The sequence below is a fragment of the Elephantulus edwardii genome, unplaced genomic scaffold (genome assembly GCF_000299155.1).
Source record: "Elephantulus edwardii isolate Elephantulus edwardi_28Jun2011 unplaced genomic scaffold, EleEdw1.0 scaffold00170, whole genome shotgun sequence".
In the NCBI taxonomy this organism is placed as follows: Eukaryota; Metazoa; Chordata; class Mammalia; order Macroscelidea; family Macroscelididae; genus Elephantulus; species Elephantulus edwardii.
In genome coordinates, this window is record NW_006399920.1 from 345,994 (window position 1) to 352,785 (window position 6,792).

At 35.9% G+C, this 6,792-nt stretch overlaps 1 pseudogene; it reads left to right on the forward strand.

Annotated features, from left to right (window-relative positions):
- The first annotated feature begins 2,791 nt into the window (after positions 1-2,791).
- Positions 2,792-6,792, forward strand: part of LOC102849541 — a 68,940-nt pseudogene continuing 64,939 nt past the window's right edge.

Sequence of the window (6,792 nt, forward strand, 5' to 3'; positions counted from 1 at the left end):
CCCAAAATATTGAGAAACACTGGTCTCAGGAATACAAATCTGCCTCCACTCTAATTATGGTGCTTTTAATAATTTCTAGAAATGTTAGTATCAAGCCCTTGAATGCTACAGAAACTACTCACTATAACAATCTGACATTTGGAATATTGAATTTAATATGCTGTGGTTCAATTTAAAAGGGACTCTTAAGAAATTTAAACCTTACAGAAAAATATTAGAAGAATGATTTTAACAGAACTTCTAAATGAATAACCCCCTGAGATTTAAAGAACAGGTTGTATTCTTAAAAGTAATAATAATATCAATAGTACTAAGAAACAAAATAAGTAGTTTAAGCAAAACAAGCAAGACAAAACCCAAGACTTTTTGGACTTTGTTATTCTAACTCAGATAGCTTGTGTAATTTTTCTAGTCAGAAGTAAGAAAGTGTATTATAAGAGTGTGAAACTCTTCATTTATGAAGACTCATGAAGAGTTATGCTATCCTTAAGTGAATTGAACTTAACTGAACCTTTCCCCCCACCCTATATGCTCTTTTTTTCCTCATAAGTTAAGAATGATAGAAAATTTAAAAATGTGTAAATGAAAATTTCTATTGTCATATACTTTTGAATAGTTGTAAAATCTTATTTTTGTAATAAAGTATATTACTATTTTAGAAAATATAATTGACAAGATAAGATTCACGGTCTTTTGATGGAAGGTTCTAGTCAAAAATGGACCTTTATAAAGACCAGTTTCAATGTTCTTGATTTATGCATGGTCAATCTTTCTTACTAGTGGAACTAAACTTAATCTCAATAAATAAATAAATATACAAATATTACTCATTTTATTATCAAAAGGCTACATTGTACAAATTGATGCAGTACTTTAAAGAAACAAAATCTCAAAAATTTCCAAAATTCTGAGATTGTTATTTAGCTTTGACTGAATGAGAACTATTGTTGGTGCTGCAGAAATAAGGAATCCCTTCCTTTGAGTTCATCTCTGACATTAAAATCCAGCCATATATTTATGTTACCTATATGCAGATGACACAACTCTGCTTGCTGAACCTGAGGAAGACCTGAAGCGCTTGCTGCAGAGGGTCAAGGACTGCAGCCTTCAGTTTGGATTGAGGCTCAATGTCAAGAAGACAATGATTCTCACCACTGGACCAATTGGCAGCATCAGGATGGATGGTGAAGAGATTGAGATTGTTCACAGCTTTAGTCTGCTTGGCTCCACGATCAACACTCTCGGCACCAGCAGCCAGAAAATTAAAAGACGTATTGCAATGGGAAAGTCTGCTGTTAGGGACCTCTCCAGGGTACTGAAGAGCAATGGTGTCTCTCTGGAGACTAAGGTGCATCTGATACAGGCTATGGTCTTTGCAATCACTTGTTACGCATCAGATAGTTAGACAATGACTAGGTAGGATAGAAGGAGAATTGATGCCTTTGAGCTGTGGTGCTGGAGAAGAGTATTGAACGTACCATGACTACTAGGAAAACAAACAGATTCATCCTGGAGAGGGTGAAACCAGGCTGCTCCTTGGAGTCAAGGATTCTGGGGCTTCGTCTGACATACTTTGGGCATGTTGTAAGGAAGGACAGGTCCTTGGAGAGGGACATCAAGCTTGGGAAGGTGGAGGGACAGCTCAAGGGGGAAGACCCTCTATGAGGTGGATTGATTCAGTGACTGGGGTAATCGGGATGGCTGTGTCAGAGACTGTGCGACTAGCACAGGATAGAGCAGGATTTAGGGCTGTTGTACATAGGGTCACTATGAGTTTCAAGCCACTCGATGGCACATAACAACAACACCATGCCATTCTAAGGTGTTCTGGTGGTGTACCGTGCAATCATATGTTAATAAACACTTCATGAGAGAGAATGATAAGTTATGTCCTCCCAGAAAAAGACACCTGATGGAGGGTCAGGAGTGGAAAATGACTTTGACTGTAGGTTTCAAATTTATGCCAGACCACTGGAGCTAGAAGTTATGACTTAAAAATAGTATCTGCCATGTATTCGTGGTATAGAATCTAACACAATAACTACAACGACATAGAGTTATGCTGGCCTAGTGGATGCAAAGTTATGCTACCCAGACCAAGGTGGGTGATTTTAACTTGTAGCCCTCAGGCCTGGTTTAAAATGTTTTTTCTGTCAAACATTCTTCTAGGTTATATAGCACTGGTCTGTGCATTGCTGTATAGAGGAAACTTATGGTTGTTGTGATGCTGAATACTGTAACACTGATGTGCCAAATGTGATAACGGTTACCCATGGTGGACAGTGTTTTTTTTTTTGAGCTTCCCGATTAAAACAAGCCTGGAAGCAGGAATGGTATTCATTTCCGAAATGGCTTGCCTGGGGAAACTCTATGAACAGAGCTGAGGCCTTTCGTTCATACAGTCACTATGAGTCATCCATGACTAGATGGCACCTAATGACAACAACATCTATCCACTTACTTGGTCATCCAATAAATATCAATTCAAATACACTAGGTTAATATTCTACTGGTCACATACTAGATATGTCTAGATGGACAGTGGCACAGTATTTAAAGGGCTCGAATTTACTGAGAAAGAAAAAGTAACTAGATAAATGTAATACAATATAAATAGCAGGGGATTAGCAATATAAACTTATTTTGCATACTTCAGGAAGTAATTACTCATTTGACTAAAGTCAGGATTGGAAGGTTGTAACTATCTGGACTGCTTCAGCAGAGTCTCAATAGAAAGAGTAAATTGCCCTCATCCAGATCTGTTCAAAAACAGGACTAAATAGAGGAATCAATGGACAGGCAGATGGATAGCTGGATGGATAACAAAGGAATCTCTACTGGGGCCAGTGGAAGCGCCTCACAGTCAGCCAGGGGAAGCGCCCTACATGAAGCTCTTCTGAAGTCCAGGCCTTGTGTCCTACCAGCCACTGTGGCCCAGGACAGCAGTTTTGGCTCTAGTGCAGCCATCATTTCCCTATTCTTCTCCGCTATGTGGTCTAATTATAATTTGAAGCAGGTATTTTTACTCTCCCTTTCCACAAATGGAAAAGGGGCTTCCAGAATTGTAAACAGACCTACTCAAGATTGAAAAAGTAACAAAGGCAGAAGAAAAAGCACTCAAACCAAGGTTGTCTGAAGGCAGGTTGTGAGACATCCGAAGCTTGGGTCAGCCATCTTTAATCTTCCTCTGCAAAGAAAATTCTGCTGAAGATCATTTCCAAAATATGCAGAAGCATACACTCAAGCTGCATGGGGCCTCTGGAGAGAGCCACTCAGAGCCTGGGGAGAGCCACCCAGACCCTGGCGAAAGCTGTCTGGTCCCTAAGGAGAACCACATGCAGTGCATGACAAATTTTATCTAAGTCACTTTTCTCCATCTCCTCTTCAAATACACCTCCAAGTAATATCTCCAAAGCCCTTTATTTTTGTAACTCACAAGTTGGTTTTATCTAGGTTTGCTCCCTTTCCTATAGGTAACCTGAACATTGAGTCTTTTTCCAGAACCTGAATACTGAGCTTGGTTCCAAAAATAAAAGGGGAATATAACTGCGAGCTAAGAAAGTGATGCTGAACACTGTGACCCTAATGTGCCAAATGCAATACTGGTCATCTGTGGTGGACAGTGTTTGGTGGAGCTCTTGATTATAACAAGCTTGGAAGCAGGAGTGGTATCCACTTCCGAAACAGCTTGCCTCCGGAAACCCTATGAACTTGGAGAAACGAAAGTTATACAAATGTGCAGGTATTTCATTCCTAGGGTTGTTATGAGTCGCCTATGATCCTGTGGCAATTAACAAGAACAACAACAAGAAAGTGAAGGTGGATGGAGCCTCAAAGTTTGGCCAGCTACTCCTTTGCAGTACCGAGGGCAGAAAAGGTTATGAAAATATCTTCAAACTGAACAAGAAAGCATGCAGCTTCAACTCAAGAAGACCAATTAAGTGTTAGAGTGGGCTTGCCTTCCCTTTCATCTCAACGCCCCTCTTCATCATGAAACAGCCAGAGAGTTTGCACCCCATTCCCAAATAGGAAATCCACAAATAAAAAAGACAATCTCTTTGTAAAAACAACAACAACAACAACAACAACAACAAATTAATCGCATTAGACTATGCCCACTGTATCCTGTCTTTTCCAGTCCCTGACAGATCTTTCTCATTTCCTTACCTACGCCCTCCCTCCACCCACCAAGTTGTGCAACCCTGTGATTTTATCCCTACCCATCCTCACCCTTCTGCTCCCACCCCTTTCCCTCTTGGAATCCCATATATGGGGTTTGGGGGGTTTTTTAACAATAACAAAATAAGAAAATTTTAAAAAAAGTCACAACTGAAAATTAATCTACAAAGTTATCAAAATTTGTACTTTAACATACTCCCCTAATTAAGCAAGGATATCTTAGGAAACATAGCATTAATGATTAAGCAATAGAAAGCAGAGACCTAAGGAAGAAAACTAAGAAGTAACAGACTGCCATGTATGCTCTCATTTCCTGAGATTGTCTCTACCTACTCTCTAGGCTAACACTACTACACACTGGATTTTACAAAGTAGACTGTTACTCTGCAGCCTTAAGAATTCTTGACTGCTCTTACTATATAATCAAGAAAAGCATAACTGTATAAGATTGCTGATCTACTTAAAAAAAATATAAAATAGGACACAAACACAAAAAATTCCCTAAGCACCTACTTTAAGCCATTTCAGCACAGATGATCAGGGACTTCTGACCTGTAAAACTGTCACACTTTTCCACAAACTTGTTTTGTTTCGTTTCAAATAATAGGCAATATTTGTAGAGTAATGTGAACTTAGAGTTTAATTAGTTGCCCTACACATTTTTTTAAACAATGCAAGTATATAGTCTCTCAAAATCTATCAGTATTGATTTATTTGCATATGATTTATATATATATATATATGTTTTCTTGTAAGTGAATAATAAAAAAAGTAAAAAGAAAAGATAAAGAAAATTGGTGTTTATAATTATTTATATGTTGTTGTTATGTGTTATTAACTCCAACTCATAGTGACCCTGTGTACAAGAGCTCTGAATCTTGTTCTATCTTGAGCCAATTTCATGGTCTCTGACACACCTACCTCCATTAGCCTAGTCACTGAATCAATGTATCTCATCCAAGGTCTTCTTCTCTTGCACTGTCCCTCCCCCTTTCAAGCATGATGGCTCACCTTTAATAATATATTGATTTTGCAAAAATGATTTAAAAATTATAACAGCATAAAAATGGAACAAGAAATATATTTGAGAAACAGAAGCAAAATTATTTTTAGCTACTTCCTCATCACACAACCAGTTGTTAAGCAGTATTTTCTTAACTCTTTAACTAAAACTTATTAGATGTTTTATTTAAGACTCTGTATAATAAAAATAGTCTAATTTAAAAAACTACTGTAAATGAAAGATATGTATTGGTTTTTTGGGGTTTGTTTTCTGGTTTTAATTGTTGTTTTCCCCCACCCCTTTCTTTTAAGTCTATTTTCTTCATTTCTAATAATTGTCCATAATTTAAACATACATTTTAAAATTCTGATTTGGAAAAGTATAAATGATCATCTGAGAAATGAATCTTAAAATATTATAAATGATATAATTTCCTGAATCATGAAAGTATAAGTTAAAGATAAATTAGTAATTTAATTAGTAATTTAATAAATCAGAAATTCTATACAGATATAGGAACATTTTAAAATTCTACATTATGCCTATATATGCATTTATGTAGTATAATTTTATTGAGTGATTACTACTCTAGTTTCTAACAGAGGTGCGTACATCTTTATTGGGATTCTATTCCAGTCTAAACTGGAGTTTTAAAACATTTGGATGTCATTTACATCACCATTATTTGTGTGATCACTGGCTCTTCGCTCCCCTCTCCTTTTTTTTTCTTTTTTAATCTTTTTTCCTCTCCTTTATTTTGAAAGTAGTTCACAGAAGAAACATTTAACTAAGTTAAATTCCAGTAGACCATAATAACCTTTAGTAGTACAAATAAATAATTTTAGAATAAATAAGTGAATGTTTAAAAGAATAATGTAAAAATGCCCATACTTCAATATTAAAAGTTTTCAATCCATGGTCATAAAATTAGAACAGTCATTGATGGAGCTAAAACAAAGCAAAATGCATCTCTCCAAAAGACATAAATAAGGTTATTTACATCCAGGAATGTCTTCAATGTAATATATTAAGAAAAAAAATTATCCTCTATAAATAAATTGAATTAGAACAATATTGTGAAATCTAATGTGTAAGAGCTCAGAGTAGGGTTAATAAATGGAGTTTAGTAGTCAAGAAGATGAAAATATTATGCAATTAAGGTCTTATTTTTATATTCCTTTGAATTAGAAGACCTATTTTACATTTAACAGTGTGAAGAAGTAAGTATAGTAGTCTTTTTATTTTTCAATTATTCTAACAACCTCAATGAACCAAAGACCACTTTTTACTTACAGTCTTCTCATTGTTTGCTAAAGACAACCATATTTCATAGTAGGAAGGTGTAAAAATAGATACTTTTTAAAATATATTCAATAAGTGAAAAATATCCCTTCAAAGGGATACAAACTTACCTTCAAAAATTGACTTAAAATAATAGAACTATTTAAATATAATTGCTACTACTAAAAGTTCTCATTTTTGCTGATGTACTGTTCCAGTCGTTTTTGGATAATCTTCAGTAAAATCTTGCTTGCATGTGAAATCAATGATATTGTTCTGTTGTTTCCACATTCAGTCGGGTCGCCCTTCTTTGGGATGGGAACAAATAT